The sequence below is a fragment of the Centrocercus urophasianus genome, unplaced genomic scaffold (genome assembly GCF_019232065.1).
Source record: "Centrocercus urophasianus isolate 14NV4802_14NV808 unplaced genomic scaffold, USGS_Curo_1.0 seq_73, whole genome shotgun sequence".
Taxonomy (NCBI): Eukaryota; Metazoa; Chordata; class Aves; order Galliformes; family Phasianidae; genus Centrocercus; species Centrocercus urophasianus.
The window spans coordinates 13,143,877-13,162,906 of NW_024885344.1; the positions used below are offsets into that span (position 1 = coordinate 13,143,877).

At 37.6% G+C, this 19,030-nt stretch overlaps 1 protein-coding gene across 1 annotated transcript in view; it reads right to left on the reverse strand.

Moving 5' to 3' along the window:
- Positions 1 to 19,030, reverse strand: part of EPS8 (epidermal growth factor receptor pathway substrate 8) — a 132,181-nt gene that overhangs the window by 98,796 nt on the left and 14,355 nt on the right. The gene's annotated exons all lie outside the window — the stretch shown is intronic.

Consider the following 19,030-nt stretch of genomic DNA (forward strand, 5'->3'; position numbering starts at 1 on the left):
CTGGATGTATTCATAGCACAAGGGGATTTACGTCACGATGCAATCACTACTTGACGTGATAAGCAGGCGTTGGCTGACACAATCTTTATTTGTGCAGTGAGTCTTCATTGTACCTTCCTGATGGTGTTGATTTTCAAAAGAGGTCGCTCCACACTGAGATGCTTTCCCAACTCTGTCATAGGGAGCAAAGGTTTTTGCCTTCTTCCCCATTCTGGCATTCAGGCTTCGGAAACAGACTGAGAACCATGACAGCCAGCAATCATACTCAAATGTGGGACCTTCCCTACCAAGACACAGTCCCTCTCACTGAGCTTTGGGGGAATCTTTTTTTTTTTTTACCTCAAGTGATTAAGCTTCTATAAAATTTGTGGTTTCTAACTTCTAATAATTGAAACTATTGGCTAAAAACTTCAATGACTAGCCTGCTTTCTCGATGTCTAGGAAACCAGAAAATCAATTGCAATAATTTCAAAAACTTTTATAGATTGCCAGAGTTAGTGCTGAAGTTGTTATTTAAGCTCTGGGGTTCAGAGCTCTGGAGCAATGTCAGGCAACTGTGTACACCTTAAGTGGTTCCCAAGTCAGCAGCTGCTATGCTTGCACGGAAGCAGGAGAACAGCAGTAATGAGTGAGGGGAACTTGAGGACACATACCTTGCAACTTGCAAAAATGCACTGGATACTTTACAATAGCACAAAATCTGTTTTTTTCAAACTTTCCCTTAATTAATACCTACACTGGTTTAATAAACCAGTGGACCTTGAAATAACGTAATTGAGTTCCTTGTTCTTACTTCATCTCCTCCAGCATAAAGTCAGAATTACGCTGATCATTTTTCAGGCCAGTCTTTTTCAAACTCTGCCACTTATCAAACCAGAACGCACAAATCAGTTGCGCACCAATCTTCAGGTTTTTGTCCAAATGTCCCAAAGAACATTCTTAACAACATGGCAAAAATGTGAAAGTCTTGGGCAAGAGTCCATCGTATACTTTCCATATTCAGCCCTACAAGTGGTTCCTTTTACGTTCTCAAGAAGATGACTTTGAGAAATTCTGTTCAAAGCAACAGTCTTCAAATCTGACAGTCACAGGAAGATTCAGTACCCGATGCTGAGCTATATCACACTGATGCTTCAATGGGACCATACCCATGTACAGAGTGTCTGCTTCATTCCAAAATTCTCTGGGACGTTTAAATGGTTAGCAATAGCTAAGGGCACACACGTTTGTTGTTTTTTTTTTTAATAATCAGTGTGTGTTTTGCAGACCAGCCTGCATCTCATCAATAATTCCTTGGTGGAACACTCCTGGGAAGGCAGCAGTCAGCCCAGCATGACAGCATCTTAAATAAAGAAGAGTGTTACAAGGTGCAAGGCAGCACTCCACACATTTGCTGTCACAGAATCACAGTGCTTCAGCTGCTGAAGGAAGCAGATTGCCATTGTTTTATCAAAAAAAAAAAAAAAAAAAATCACAGATGGGAGAAACCGACTGGAAACCACCTTCCCCTCAAAAAGAAATTGCTAGCTATTATCTTTCACAGAGAGGGTACATCCAGTATTGAACTGCAGACAGGATCATGCTTCAGAGGTCAAAACAAGTATAGTCTTTTCTTTACAAAGCATCTTCAAAAGGAAGCTGGGGATGAAGTTTGTCTGTGCACAGCCATACAGTTTTAAACAGGAAAAAAATCCCTGAGGGAAAAAAAAAAAAAACAACAAACCCAACACTGACCAACCCACACCCTTATATAAAAGGCTTTGGAGAGTTTCATTTTCTATTCAGCTGGAAAGGGAGTGAACAAGCTCACACACACACACACACACACACACACACACACACACACACACTCTCATTTTTAATCATTTTCATGCTGACAGCAGCCAGTCACTACGTCTGTTATCAGAGCCCCACAGCTTGTATTTTCAGGCTGTGAAGCGCTAAGGCACAAGGTATAAAATCTCCTCTGATTAAAAAGGTGAGATGATAGTGCCTGGTATGTCACACCAACTGCTACAGATTTGAAGCTTAGACTCATCAGGATGATACTCATTTGGTGGAGGGAGGGGAAAAACAAATCCAGAAACATACAAACAAATAGTAAGGATTTCCTAAGATTAGCTGTCCGTCTGGCTCAGGCTCATTTTCTCTCAGCCCACTCCTAGGGAAAAAAACAAGCAAAAAGAGACAAGTTTTTGCATCCAGGAATTCAGAGTTTAGCAAAAGGTATCAGTTGTTAAAGAGAGAGGGAGAGAGAAGCTGCATTATGCTCAATTGCTCAGTTTGCTTATGGGGGACTTGGGGAAGGAGGATGCAGGAAAGGAAGAATACTGCAAAAGCCAAGGTGAAACACAGAGGAAAGCCAGAACAAATTTCAGTTCTTATTTATTCATTTTAGTTTTTATTTATTCACTTCTTTTTAGAGATGGCAGTTATGGTTCTCTCCCATTTTCTCCATGAATTTATCTCACCTCCAACACTTTCTTCCAAACTGGTTACACCTACAAGTCACCACTTGCTTTGTAGTTTCTCCATTGCAAGGTGCCCAACAGTCTTTCAAATTTTAACAAATCTGCCCTGCTTACAGTTGTATTTTCTTACCAGTTATTCTCTTTGGGACATCACTGCGGTGTTATCCCAATTCTATGAGAGTTTCCATCTCCCCTCCCTTATAGGTCAACTCTGTAGTGATGTTTTCCATTTTAATATAAATTCAATTATGAATAATTGAAATGTACAGATCAATTTGATATAGCAACAGAGAGCATAGAATTAGAAAGGAGCAGCAGCCAGTCAATCCAGTAACAGGGCAGGCAGTGACAGGTCAATTCAGTCAATCTGAATTGATCCAATAGTTGCACATTAACACATAAAGTCATATATTTAGCTAGCTTATGTACTAAACCTTATCAAGCTGCTTACTAAGATGTAGTGAGAGTTTATCTGCCAATCATCTAATTATGTTAACAACTTAAAATTCAAAAATGTTAAAGAAAGCTAGGCAACCCATGCCTTGCTAAACCTTTTCAATATGCAACCCAGAGGAAAAAGGGACATAGTCAAAACTTACCTCTAAACCAAACAGGTTCATACACAAAGCTCTAAGACAAGGGAATAGAATTCCATTCCCTTTCAGGAGGATATTATCTACGTATGTATTTAAATATAGATAGCTGCATACATAGATAGATACACATATGTACATGAGCATGTATATAAGAAAGAGGTAGATTACATCTCTTCTTAAACAGATACATGCAGTGTCAAATCTATTTCCTCATCTCAGACGGATCTATCCATAAAAAAACATACACAAGTATGTATAAGTAAGAAAAATGTTAGTCTATGTCTCTTACAATTTATTATAATTTATTATAATTTATCATCCCAGCAACATCTTACTCAGAATTTAATTCCTCAGAATAGTTTGGAAGAACTAAATAATTCTGCTAAGAAACAAAGTACCAAAAAAAGAAAAGGAAAAAAAAATAAAACAACCTAATTTCATTGTTTCAGAGCTCTTTGTCTTGAAAACTTGTGACTGGTTTTGAAATTGAAAGCCAATTAAAAAAAAAAAAAAAAAAAAACAAGCAGAAAAGAAATAAATGGATTTCAATGGGGAGTCAGAGGTCTGCTTTTGCTAATGTGATTTTAGTCTTTGCAGTCCTGGACATCAACACAGTTAATGAATAATGACGGTGCAAACAAAATATCAGATAATGATGAGGGGGAGGGAAGAGTGAAATAATTGTGCGGGTGGCTCTGATTGGACTTGCCTTCAATTGGAAAAATTGATGCCTTCTTAATTATAGGAAAAAGGCCTCACTAAAAAGATAAGGCTGATGTGAAAATTGAAAAGCTTTACTCTTTGGATTCAAATGTATGGAAATGGAAAGGTTGTGAGGTTTGCTAGGTTGGGTTTTGTTTTTTCTATTAAATATAGATCTTTCACAAACACTACATCCAAACATGTGTGTAAAACTTCACTTCAAAGCTGTTACAGCAAGAGATTTGTTCAGTATAAGTTTGTGTATAAGTTTGCTTTTATCACTCTCTGGGAATATTGCTTTACATTTACAAGTTACACTGCCTCCTACAAGGTGCACAGTATTTCCCTTCTAGTAAGAGCTCAAGTCAGTAGAAGTTATGGCCACTTGAAGGATCAGCCCAACAACCTAACAACATGGCTCAAGATTTCCACTAATTGGCTCCACTGAATACATTACCAAAAGAGAGTACTGCAGATTTCTCACTGTTTGATTAGGACTGCACTGCACACTTTTCCTTCCATGCTCTCTCTCAGTTCCTGCAGCGCACGTCAAATTCTCACGTGTGAGAAATGACTAATAGAAGCACATGAAATACACTGCTCTCCATACACTTCTAGATAGTAAGAGAAAGCAGCTTAATAATACCCCTGTAAAAAATGTTAAACAAACCAAAGGTGACATTTCACTATGAAAGTCACGTGCAATTCCTCAGCTACCTGATAAAGAAAAATCCCTTATTCCTTACTTATACAGCTCTTTCCCTGTAACATCAACAGTCCACACAAGCCATATTTACATGACAATTTCTGTAATGTGATACAACTGCTTCTGAAGAAGTGATATTTTATAAATAGTGTTTACTCTCTTTCTATCTATAGCCATCATTTCTATTATTCAGTATTTTTCATCAGCAGGACTCAAGTAGTGTTTAAAAGATTTAATTGTACTGCTCATCTGGATTTGCAGATGTGTCTTACAAAGTGAAAGCACGATTATATGAGGCAGAATTTATCCAGGAAACAGGAACTGCGATACTTAATCTGAGAAAGTAACCCAGAGATAATTTAAGGTAAGGTATCTACAAAGAATAGTGCCTTTGCCAAGATACTGTTTCAATTGGTTTTGTAAAGAGGGGACAGAATGTTCTCTTCCAAAGAACCACAAAATAAACTTCCTGAACCCATGTGAGCTTTATTTTTGCTTTTATTTAACCCAAGTAAGTGTGGCTTAGCCAGATTTACTTCATAAAAGAAAACAATTCAATTAATTTGGCATAGCCTTGTCCGGAAAAAGCACAGACACACTCCTCAAAATGAACAGAACGGGCTACCTGAACAGAACTGGAACCACAGCTGTTTTGTGAAATTAGTAATAGCCTGGAAGGAGAGTTTTTCATCCATTATTTTTTATCTTATTTAACGATTTCTCCATAGCATTCTGAGCAGATGTAATCAACTTTTTTAATGCTGTTATCTTGATGCAGTCTAGGAGGGTTTGAGAGAGCAGAAATATGAGATGCATCATGCTGAAATTGAAAAAGAACTTCAAATCATTGAAGACCTTACTATTGTTGTTTCTATAGGAATTTGTTCCTAAGTCAGCCACATTCTTTATTTTTAGAAAAATAATAATTAATAATAACTTCAAGTCAGCTTTTAGCTTTTTTACCTTTCAGGAGCTGGGTTAGTCCACAGGCAAAAGCTCATTTGCAAGACAAAGAGAAAAGCATCACCGGTAAGGTCAAAAGAGACAACAGCTTGTTTAGTCTGACATTTTACAAAGTCTGTTTAGCAATAGTAATTGATTAAATAATAATAATATAATGATCCAAACTCTCTCCCTTAGATAAGGACACTGAATCCCAAAGTTAAAAATTAATAAATAAAATCACTGATGTCTAACTCTGCAGATGTTCTGCTTACACATCGCATTTGTGAAAGTTTCTTGACCAACAGAAACTCTCATTTCACAAAATTACAAAGCAAAACTACCTCTAGAACAACCACAAAGTATGTTTTTACCCATCAGTGTACCACAGCAGTATCACATTTATCACATAAATGTCCATCTCTTCTCAGAGCCTTATGGAGTGAAAATGTTGGACCATTTTGTCTGAAATAGGCAGAAAGCCAAAAGAGCTGGAAGCCTCCACCAGGCTTGGGTATTTCAAAAAGTCAGAAAGTTGTTAAAAGATTTTACACAACAATAGCATTTCAAAATGGTGCCCTACAGTCCCACTATAGAAGTCATCCGAAATAGACCAACAAATTACCCCATGAATTGATATAGAGATGTCAGCAGGAGAGCTGATGATTTCACAAGGGGGAAGATCTCACAGAAGGACAACAGAATGACATAGAAAATCTCATTTTACTTATATTAATACAGTTTTCTAAATCTGAGTCAGATTTCTAAAAAACTGTCTATCCTCACTGGTGCAGGAGTTCAAAATTGCTTTAGTTTTTTATTATTTTTATTGCCCTTCAAATTTTTCTATGTTCCTTGTTTTTGCTGTACATTTATGACAAACCTGGTTTATTAACAGCAAAGTGATAAACAATTTCAGTGACTATTTACTTGTCACTGTTTCCTCATCAACTTTTGCCTTTGTGCCAGTTTCAACTTCTGACAGAGTGAACAGTTAAATCTTTTTTACTTTTTGTTTCCTCCTGCCACAATGTTTAAGCTTCAAACTCTGCAGGTATCAGGTTTAATCACTTGAAAAAAAAAAGATCACTGGCATTTTTATTCTGTTTTATTTTAAAATAAAAAAAAAGATGAATATTAGCCTCAGGTTTTCTAGAAGTTGTTTTCATATATCCAACTTCTAAACTTGAGTATGTAATACTTAAACTGGCAGATATATTCATACTCAGAACCCAACTCTCCCAAACATATCTTGGCAGCATTCCTACAATGAATCCTTTTTTAAAGGAAAGGAATATTAATATTAGAAGACTCAGATTAAGTCAGTAGACAGTTGGTCTTAACATTCAATAGATGGGGGATCTCTTGTTAAAGCTACAATAGAAATAGTTGACTTCAGATATATGCATACAATAAACAAACAAAAAAAAAAAAAAAAAAAGAGAGAAATATATGTTTCAGGAAAGTTAATGGTGTTTGAAGAAAATCATCTGTGGACTTTAAAAGAATGTATATAGGAGGTATCACAGTGCAGAACACACGGATGATAGCAATTTGAGGACAAGTTCCCTGCCCGCTCCAGAAAGGGGAGCACCCTTAAAAACTGATCTTGGATCTTTGGCAAAGGCTGATGCAACTCAGAAGATGTGTAGGAGGCATTACACATTGTCCTGGAAGAAGCAATGAGAAATTTAATTTGTTGCCCTTCTGTTTTTTTGGTTTTGTTTTTTTGGTTTTTTTCCTGGAAAGGAGAAGGAGGAGTGAGAAGGGGAAAGTGTCTTTCCAACTAGAAAGGGTGCCCAGAGCAGAGTGCTTAGCTCTACACTCTCTGGCTTACCATGGTCAATGTAAATAGGAGAGCATTTTAGCTACTGATTGCCAGATATTGCCTTGTGGCAGAAACACCCATGATATCCCTGTTGACCATGCAGAAAGGTTGCGTTCTTCAGCACAACCCAAAAACATTTCTTTTCCTTTCATTCTACCGCTGGTTTCTAAGGAGACGTTGTCTGCCACAGGTACTTAGAGCAGTAGAAACTGGAACAGGAAAAGTAACAGTGTGCATTCTTCAGGCTGGCCTTTTTTGTTCCATTTGGTGACATTCCAAGGAAAGAGGGGGAACAAAGGACATCACGGATGATGGCAAAGCAGAATATCCACTCTTTGCATACCTCAGCACCAGAGTCTACCAGAACACCTGCTGTCCTCTTAAAGCAAAGAAGGTGAATTTCCCCACCTGCTTGCTATCATGTCCTTCTTTTGCTAGCCCTCTTCTACAATGAGAGCTGAAAGAACTCAAGCTGAAACAACAGTCCCACTGTACCCTGGAAAGTCAAGTTCCTTTGGGTTTTTTTGTGAAAGACAAAGAGTGCTAAGCAAACTGTGCAGTATTCATATTTATATTAACAATAAAGAAATTTGCTTAGAAAATTTGCTAATCTCACCTTGGAGAGATTTACTCTAGTTCTCTTGTCTTTTTGAGACCTCTAAAGATATCAGAGAAGGAAGTCTGAAAAACTAAAAGGGAATCTCTTCTCAAGGAGAAGGATGGAGAAGAGAATGACGGAGGCAATTGATAAGTTAATAACTGTTCAGTTATTAAGAAAACTCAGAAAAAAAAGTGAATTGCTGAAGATTTGTTTTAAACTGTACAAACTTAAATCTGGTCACTTATTAGCCCTTCCTGATCTTACCACACTGCGGAATTCCATCATCAGGAAGATCTTTATATCTTCTGTATATCAAGGAAAGCACAAAAGTTGTGCAGCCTTTTGAAATCACTTGTATAAGAAAAAGCACATGGGTTTCTGCATCAATACACTCATAGAATTTTACCACATTATGGCCACCAGAGTAATGAAAGCTATTTTAAGTTCAGACCGTTGTAATAAATCAGTTTCAGTGCCAATAAGTTTATCTCTGTAGCTGAGGAGCAGGGTGAGGTTTCCCCATCATAACGTAATCCAAAGCTGGTTCCAAGACATATCAAAACTTACAATCATGAAATTTTTATCCCAAGACAAGATAAAGCACACCACACATGTAACCTCTGAATCACTGAAAATTTGTTATCAAGTTCATGTAACTTTTTTTCTTACTCAAGTACTTCAGCTCATAGTGCATACACTCCATCCATAAAAAAAAAAAAATAAAAAAAAATAAAAAAAATAAAAATAAAAATAAAAAAGATGCTTTTTTATCAGCATGTCCTTTCATTTTTTCTGGGAGTCACATACAGGCACACTATCAAAACAACTGATACTGATACTGAACTGGACTGGACCGAGATTTTCAGTTCAACTTCCCATTTTCTCAAATACTGTTTCTTGCTATGTTTTTAAACTTCTCCCCATTTGCCATCAATATGTTAGAGCTCATCTGTGCCACTGTGATCAAAGCATTACAGCATAAGCAATGTTTTTCAAACCTTTCTGGTATTTTCCATCAAGGTAATAAAGTCTCCACTGTAAGTCAAAGCAATCTTATGAGACTCAAAACCTGTGATCTTTTCTATTCCACTCATAGCTGGTATCAACCACAGCCTCTGAACTCATTATTATCTTCTGTGGGACCACTACTTTCACAGTTAACTCACAAAAAAGCAACACACGCCTCTGACAAAAGAAGACTCAGAAATCTAAAGTGCCTAGTCTGCAATACAGACAAGGTGGCAATTTCCTTGGGGCTGCTTTCCTTTTTCACCGCATTACTTCCAATAGAGCATAACTGTTAATTCCTATTTAAAAACAAAACAAACAACACATTCAAGCAACAAAACACCTTTTTATAGTACTTACTGCCGCTAGGGCCATTGCACTAATATGCATCATCCTGCAACCCTGAACAGGACCTTGGTCATGCTAGAGATCTCAGTACTCTGGGAGGCGGGGGTTTCTCAAGACTTTGGGATAAACAATCTTCTCTGATGTTGCAAAATAATAAGAAACATGATGGTTCTTCTGTTATAAAATAAGGTCTGCTGGCTCTGTTTTACATCGGTGATGGCTAGTACTACCAATGCTCAAGTACTCAGAAGGAATCCTGTAACAGAATATGGTAAACTAACATTCCTTTAATCCATTTACATTCCTTTAATCCAACTCCTCCCAGTCTGAGCTAGAACTCAGCTCTCTAAAAGGTCCTGCTTCTTAAAAAAAATAAATAAATAACAACAAAAGAAGAATAAAGACCATCACTTACCTCTTATAAATGCTTCCTTGCTAATGTTTCTTTTACTGAAGCGTACTAAAAGGTAATGGTCTATGTAATCTCTTGCAGTACTATCCCACAGGCTAAGGGAGTACAAAAAGGGTAACTTCATATTTAAACAATTAAGCAATTACCTTGCAACTTTTCCAAGCATCTTCCTTCCTCTGGTTTATAATTCAAGAACAAGAGAGTTTGTCCTTAATCTAGTCCTTGCTTCTTTTTGACCTTCTTATAAATAACTACTTGTCTGTATTTTTTCTTGTCTCACTGCTATTAAGCTGATTCTGCAGTGAGGCACATTCAAGTATATTAAGAGCTCCAACTGACTTTCATGTTGAGCCAAGAGCAGGATTTACATCACAAACAAACAAGCAAAAGAATAATTCTGGACTAAACGATTATAAGTAAAAACAAATATACAGAAAGCCCAACTTCCCTGCAGAAGAAAAAAAATATCACAAGGCTTACATGGACACTTTTCCACAGCTCTAATAACACCTTATATTTTCGAACTGTTGTTGCCAGTAATGGTGACCAGCCACCCAGCAAGACAAATTCAGAGCCACACAGCCAGAATAAGGAGCTACATGATCAAAAGGGGCCTTTTGTGCATGCCATCCTGAAGCAAAACCTTAGAAAGCTAGACAAAAGCTAGTCCATCAGCTTTCCTGAGAAAGCCTATTTTTTTTTCTTGCCAGTATCAACAAAGTATTTTAACTGTGCTTATTTTTGTTCACTTCATGAAGTATTACCAACACTTAATATACTCCAATACAAAAACTCTGAACAAACGTTTCCTAATCCACTGTTTCCCCATTTTAATCTTCCTACCAGAACTCCACTGGGAAAAGAATGGAGAAATAAAAGCAGAAATCCACCATTTAAAACCGTACAAATCAACTCATTATCGTATGCATTCAAACCCAATTTTAGACTTGTAATTCTAACCATAAAATATCATTTTCACAGAACTGGATCAAAAAATTAAACCAAATTAGTTTTAAAAAAATCAAGAAAAATATACACAAAAAGAGTGTTTGCCAAAAGATGTTATGCCCAAACTTTGCACAGAGAGTTAAATTTGAGGCCGAAATACAAAACAAAAAGGAGGCTATAATGGAAAGACGAGTGCCACAACATGAATCTTATACATACATATTACCCAGCCTGGAATAAAAGCGGAACATTATATGTTTAGAGCAAGTTTAATTCAACTCCGTGAAGCTCCTGGCACAAGTGTTTTTATTTCTTCATCATCATCTCTCTCCCCTTTCACCGAATGGAAATAGAAACTTTCACATGGAGAAGGGTAACCCTGCAGGAAGAAAATGTTACCGATTCTCCTTGGAAGTCTCATATATTTGGAACATCACAAAAAACAAAGAAGAGAGCTCTGTTTAACCCTAGTGAGCAAAACAACACCGACCAACCTAACTGGAAGCCAACACTTTCCAACCGTTAGCAGATGTGATGAGGTGAGAATCTCTAGTAGACTCTGCAGGACATCAGGTAACCCACTGCATTATTTATGTAGCCAAAGCGGTGTTGTTTGTCCCTTCAAAACAATTTGTACACCATTATTAGAACTTTAGATCCTGGCTGTGACTGCAGACTCCCTGCAGGAGGAAATAAAGATGACTAATATAAAAGAAGGAAGCTCAGGGGAGATGCACAGGGAAAAGAGGAAAGAGAAACCTTTCAGTGCCTTGTGATCCTACTCAAGCAGGAGACTTCATCACTTCACAGGAGGCTGGAAACCTCCTGTGGTACCACACCACAAGAAAGCCAATGGTGAACCACATACTTCAGGTCACCTACAAGGGACACAGATATGAGAAATACTTATGTTATGTCAGTGGAATATACCAAGCACTAGTTGCAAAAAAGCTTTCTGTAAGCTTATATAAATTATTCTACAACTAGAGGAATGAAGAAATTGACCAAAGAAAGAAATAGATGATGGCCTGTAACTTGGATGCTTAGAAGAAAGACTGAAGTTAATACTGTCTTCCATAGCTTTAAAGCACAGAAATCTAATTTCAGGCATTGCTGATTTAATTTGCTGCATATCTGTGTATAAATTTCATTGTGAGACACAAAGAGATATGCAAAAACACCAAACGTGATATTTAGAACCAGAATTAGAGATGCCTTGTTGATGTGAAAGAGGGCAATACTGGCCTGCCAAAGACAAACACTCATAGAAAGTTTCCATTGCATTTAAATCAAAAGAGCAATTTTCCTCAGAAATAATCAATAGGTCTAAATATGTTAAACTGGTGTCTGTTTTATTAAAAGGCAGATACTCTCAGGAGATTAAATAATTCTGCATGGTCCCACACCTGAGTGTTCTTAGCGCAGGGATTTAACAGAATTTTTAAGTCAACTTAAGAATGCATACAAAAAATACTCTTAGATAAAAATGGCCACTACCTTTATCACTTTTAACTTCGGCTGTTTATGGCATATGGAATCACTCACTATTAATTTTGTCTCTGATATTAATGTTACTTTTAATGTTACCAATTTGACTCCAACAATTTATGCTAGTATGACAAGATAGGCTTATTAAATGAGCTTTCAACCTATCAATCTGAAAAACACTCTTCCCATGAAAACAAAAGCACAATAGTCAGTGTATTATTGAAAGTCTAGCATTGGTCTAAAATGATTAAATTAAAACGTATTTTCAGAAAAATAAATACAAAATATATCCACATTTTACCTGGAAAAAATAATGGTCCAGTTGTATAATGATCCTTCAAACCTTTAAACTCTACAGTATTTTCTTTTTTTCTTTTGGTTCCTTCCTCCTTAAATTTAATTAAGATTAATTTATCAGCCTCCCTGGAATTGGACAAATGTAAGTACTACATTAAGCTGAAAATTCAATCTTTGATTAAAGGGCTCAGGTAACTCTGTGGGGATCCTCAAGTCTTTAAGAAAGTTAATCCTCATGTAAGCACTGTGGGTTCAAATTCTGGGCCCTTCAGAAAGAGCATACTAAGCACTTTCCAATCCAAAAGAAAGCAAAGATGTGGCAGTTTCCAAATCTCTGCAAGGAATTAGCAGAATAATAGCTAAATGTGCAGTGAAAGGACTCTTTCTCTTGTAAGTCGTAAACGCATCTTTCTACATAAGAGTTGACTGTGTTAACCAGAGCACCACTTATTCTATTACACTAAATATTGCCTCAGGACCTCAACCAACCATGAGATGACAAGGCTACATGCCAATTCATTAAGTTATTTCAGAAAAATGATGCTCAGGCCAGCATTTCTAAGCTCTAAATTGTTCTTTATAGGAAATTAATGCAGATACAGAATGACTTTTTGTACAGCAGCACAATGAAGATAGAGCACTCAGTCTCTACACATACCTTCTTCCATGTGAGACTAATGTAGCTATTCTGCTGAGGAATGACACATTCCACCTACAGATGAAGGCATAAGTATTGTCTGTGATAGCTTTAAGTTTTACCGTGTACATTATTCATAAATTAACCTGTCAATTATTTCTTTAACTGTGTTATCAGGCCAAGGACTTCACTAGATTCACTGATCTATCCTTGTGGAAGTAGTGTCTAATGTACTCCACAAGCTGTAAAGGAAACAATATTAAAACAAATTCTCTCAGGAAAACTAGGCAGGAAGAGGCTGTCTTTACAGAAATGGAAGTTTAAGTCACTTGGCTCATTTTTTTTAGCACTCATTATTTATATGAATACTGACAATAGTGTGATGGCTGCTGAGACACAGTGATGCCTACATGTGGCTGGGAGTTTAAATACACGGCTTCTCCCTGCTCCTACAGCAAGTAAGAACAGCATGGAGAAGCTTCATCTCCAAAATTCAACTGGTTTACATGAAACTGCCAGAAACGAAGACTGCTTTCAGAACCACATACAGTCAGCATAGATGATTTCAAAAAAGAAGTGCTCATTACTGAGCTGCAAAAGTACTGCAACGACAGGAAAACGAAAACATTACGTTCAATCATCTGTTTTCCTAAAGGAAGTAAAAATGTTTTGCATTCAAGACCTACTCAGAGACATAATAATACAATAATTCCCAGTACTAAAAACGTGGCACATTTTTCAGCCTTATTATTTTCTAGATGCTTATGTTTTGTTTGCACTACAGCTGCACAATGCTGATACAATAAGGAGTCTGTCAACCTCAACAATCATATTTGAAAGTTTCAGAGAAACATGATTGTGTGTTACTCGGGTTACATGTGGATTCTTCCTGACAGTGTGAAAGATGACAGTTCTCTAGCCAGGCAAGAAAATAATTGTTTCCTCGTGTATTGATGTTCAGACAGTTCCTATAATCTAACTTTAGCTTGACACATTGCTTTTTTACAAATCTGCAAATCCTTTGTGATTGTGGAGTATTATTTTCACTATGAACCTCCTTGCAAAACCAGGAATGAAAACCCCATTCCTTTGCCACTGCGTGCACAGAACTCCAAGCCCATTCTATGAAACATAGTTGAATGCAAATACTAGGACATAGCAGGAGACACTGGACCCCTCTGCTTAGTGTGTACCCAAAAGAGTGAGAAAAAAATTAAGATGTCTGCACTTCTTATTTTTCCCCTTGGTAAGCTCCTACAGAACCCATGTCCTTCCTCCATGATTCTCCAAGTTAAGCAAGACTGAATAACATGGAGAGGGTTGGGCAAGTGTTTCCAGCTAAATTTGCATGAAGGAAGGGAAATATCTGCAGCTTTAAATAGTTACTCTCAATCAGTGTCCTGAGGGTATAAAATATACCTGTTCTACCTTACTGAATGGTTATTTGCATTCGAGTCAGGGCTGAGATGCAAAGCATCAACAGATTTCTAACGATAACCACGTAAAATATTATCTCACTCTCAAACATCAAAGATCATAAAAGAAAGGAAGAACGCTGGATGTTCACAAGAACTCCCTCCCCTTACCTCCAGGAAAGGCAGACAGCTGAGTACTAGCGCTGTATTCTGAGATACTTATCAATTTTAAGAGAGAATATTTTACCTAGGGCTTCCAAGTTGGTAAGAGAGTTAGTTTGCAAACATGTCTCAGCATAATGCCTCAAGTCACCACCCCAAACTTTTCTTGTATCTCTAGCCTTGAGGAACTTCAACTTGTTTACTAAAACCAGCTCAAACAAAAACCCACAACAAAACAAAAATTAACCCCCCACAATGCAGACGAATGTTCTCCAAGGACAAAGAAGAACTGTCAGTGTTAGTTGAGAAACACATTTTCCACTGCACTTCGAAAACAAATAGGAAAAAAAAAAAAAAAAAAAGAATGTAGAAAGGGAAAAAATAAAATAAAATGAAGAATCACCCCAACATAACAGCACATGGAAGATACAGAGTTTTTCTCTTTCTGAATTAGGCAAGGGGCTTTCCTACATATCAGAAAGTTACGGAAAGCCCATCACAAGCGGAACCCAAAGGAAGCTTGTGCCTAAGAAAGGTCCATCTGCATTTTATTTTTACCCAAAAGGCACCACAGCCATCATTCAATGCTGCACATAAACTGATGAAAAGCAGGCAATGGGAAGCTACCAGCTGGAATATTTAATGGGTAAATATTTACAGATGTTGCAACAAACCTAGAAAAAATAATTACATATCTTAGGAAAGTTAAAAATAGGAAGTTACAGGGATCTGCCTACGTTAAGAAAGACAAATAATTTTGGCATTATCAGTTAGGCTGGCAAATTTGCACACAAAGTACACCTATAGCCAACAGCTGAGAGTGCTGTCTCTCACACCCTATTTTCTCACCTAAACATATCCCACAATACGAGAGCCCCTCTACAATCAGCTCACATATGGTGCTAAACCCCTCAGTCAGAATGTTTTAAAAAGAGAAAAAAGCACCAGAGTAATTTGATGCAGCTGCAAGCTTAGAGAGGCACCCAGCCCATCATCTGTGATCCGGCCTGTGCTCCGCTGTGCTAAGCACTCAGGGCACTGACATGGTTGGCCCACGGCCCTACCACAGAGTGAATGCAAAAACATCACCCAAAGTAAGAGAGAACTTCTTACGCAGAAGAAGAAAGAGCAGCCATCACATTCTTGCTTGTGGGAAATGCCTGTAACTTAAGAAGGAAGCCTCTTTTCATTAAAGTTCTGCAAAAGAGCACAGACATGAAAGAGGAGGGAACTCATCTCACACAGTATATATTCAATGGTTCCTAACAGTTCCACCCCATCAGGGTTTCTTCCTTTCCTTTAAGTGCACAGGCAGTCTCTTTACTTGTTCTCAGCACAGGAACGGGGTGATGATGACCCTCCTGAGCTGCCCTGGACAAGATCTAGGCCCAAGGTCTGGCTTCTGAGGTGCTGTAAAGCACAGACACAGCTGGGCACAGGATGGCAGCTGGAATCTCTCCCATGTGCCCAAGAACAACCAGCACAGCATCCCTGGTTCTTCACACAACACAGAGTGAGGATGAAGGCACGTACTAACGAGATACAACACAGTGTGGGGATATTTCTTAATACACCCCAGATGTGTTTTATGGGAGCTCAGAGACTTACAACATTTCATGAGGACTAGAAAATAACATGAAATATGCACACCTAACTCAAGTCCCAAATGGTATGTATAGTGTCCAGTTACCATAGCAACTTTCTGTTCAAGCTCCAGGACAAATTGGGTTTCCGATTCTCTGTACTAATGCTGTTGTGAAAACAAAACAGACTAGGTAGCTACTGCTACAGCACTATTTGAAGTGCCTAAAATAAAATAAAATAATTATATTTAAGATTGCACACTTTTTTTTCCTTTTTATGCTGAAGGTCAAAATAAAGCACTCGTGCAGAACAAACAGTCAAAAGTGTCATAAAGGTCATACAGGAGAAGAAGATGGTCTCCATGAGCTAAAAATTTTACATATAGCACATATTAGGTAAAAAGACATGCTTTTACAATGTTGTTTCACAAAATCATGGAATGGTTTAGGTTAGAAGAACTCAAAAAGATCATTGAGCTCCAACCCCTTGCCATGGGCAGGGTTGCCACACACTGGGTCAGGCTGCCCCTTATTTAGTATAAGAGTTGTAAAAATCTGTAATGTGTGATGCAAAACAACCTCAAAGGCAGATCAGGTGAGTTCCCTCCTTAAGATCAGGTCAATAACTCTTAAAGGAAACAAGACTATTTGGAAGAGATCTCTCATTCACTAGCTCGCATTATTGCTCTAGTAATGGAATAATGCAGTTTCTATCTGTGCTCAAGTCTCAGAACTGTGTTACAGAAACAAATTTTGCTATTTGAAGTAGCATTCTTTTCCCAGTCCTGTGCTGCAGTCTACTTGCTATATTGAAAACATTCTTCTTCATAAGCATTTCTGTGAATGACCACCTCAGTCATTTATCCTGAGCTTTTTAGGAATTCCTCATATAATTTTCAACTGATTCACCATCTCCTTTTATTTACTGTTCAGATCTGATTTTGTTACTTGTTCACAACTATCCATTTTACTAAATGGACAAAAATTGATACTATTCCTTTAAATATAGTTGCAGTGCTTAATTGTAGCAGCTGCTAAAAAATAGCTGGGAAAATCTACCTTCCTTTGGGATAAATGGGAATAAAATATATCTCCTTATCATCATAGAGAAAAAAAATCTGATGTTCCTGTAAGCTGTGAGTCATTGCGTTATTTGGTCATGTTTTTAATTTATTTTAAAAGAATCTTAACAACGTTTTTTTCTTCCCTTCAGGAAATCTTAGGGTTGCAAAACTTCCTTTTCCTCCCTATAGCATTTATTATCTGTCAAGGGAGGAAAGCGTCTCCAAATAAATGCATCAGAGGTTAGGAGAACTGAAAGCTTACTCAAAAAAGGCTGATGGTTAAATAGCTAGCCACAAGATATCTGTTATAGAAAGATAACTGGGTTATTGAGACATAGTATCAAAGGTAAGTCTAAAATCTGTTAGTAGCACCTAGTTTGTCCCAATTGTCACCATCACCTTAACAATCGCCTCTGCATCGTTTGTCAGCCAACAGTTTCAGACAAATTCACTGTATTTCTGCTGCAGATGGAACTCTACTTAGGGAAAAAGAAAAATGTTAAACCAAGATTTGGCTGTAACTATTACTTAAGTTCTGTTTAATGATTAAGTAAACATTTCAGAGTGCGTATTCCCTTCAAGTCACAGAGATGTTAACCAGTGGTGTAACTGCATGGCAGCATCAGAATTAAGACTCAACTACAACTTGGTGAGAGGAAAGAAAAAGAAAGAAAAAAAATATACAAAAATCCCACTTTGTCAGGTCAACTATTTCAGGAACACCAGTTGATCATTTTAGCACACCACGGTCCCAAATGGTGGAGGTGCTGTGGGTCAAAATGCTTCAACTACAAACACGTGCCAGGCTTGTATTTAGGCACCGAAGTGCCTCAGTAGGTGAAAACAATCTCTGCTCAGGGAATGTAGACATATCAGAGTGGAAGAAAAATGAATAAATTAAAACATGGTTTTGCCTCGTGAGAAGAGCAGTGGCAGTACTATGCAAGGGGCTGGTTATAGCCCCAGTTGGCCAGGGACTCCTCTGCTCTTTTGGCTCATAGCCTGCATAGATGAAAAAAAGCCATGGTGTGCCAGCAGTGCTTGTGTGTCCTGAGCACTTCAGATCCTTTAAAGATAGATAGGGAGTCAGGGCCACCGTTCTACAGGTATGTATTTTTTAAAATCACTTTGCATGCCTTCAGTTTGTGCATGGACTCACAAAAGTTATTACAGAAGCACAATATTCAGCCAGAGTTTTGCATCTGCCCTCTTAAAGGTCTCATTTCTCAAATACTCTTCCCCCCTCCCCCCCCCCCAGGTTGAGTATCTCCAACTGAAGTCTCCTTTTTTAGAATAAGACTTAGTGTCTTCCATGGTGTAATCTATAGCTGATGGACTGAATTATTGTATTAAACTCTTACATTCAAATACAGAATCTTCTTCAACTGGTCAAAATACCACAAGCTTCTTTTATTAATCTGCAAGCAAACCACTCAACATCTCCTTGAGCTGTAGTGCAGCCTCCAACCCCAAGTGTCCATCTCTCACGACTACAGTCACCCCTTCCTTTACTCTTGGGAACAAAATCTGAATTCTAATGCTAATGCCTAGAGTTTCCTCCTTGTTAGATGAACCAGCATATCTATCCACAACACTAATAAGTTGAAATGAGTAGTGACAGTTTCCAGTCATGCAGAAACATAGGCAGACTCAGATGTCATTCTCAAAATGGTGGCTGACTTCTGAGACAGCATCACAGTCCAATCGCCAACAAAGATATCTATTTTTAAAAGACTCATTAAAATCCAGGGCAGATCGAAGAGCCTGATAGCAATAGGATCAGTAGGGAGTTTAAAAAAAAAAAAAAAAAAAAAAAAAAAAA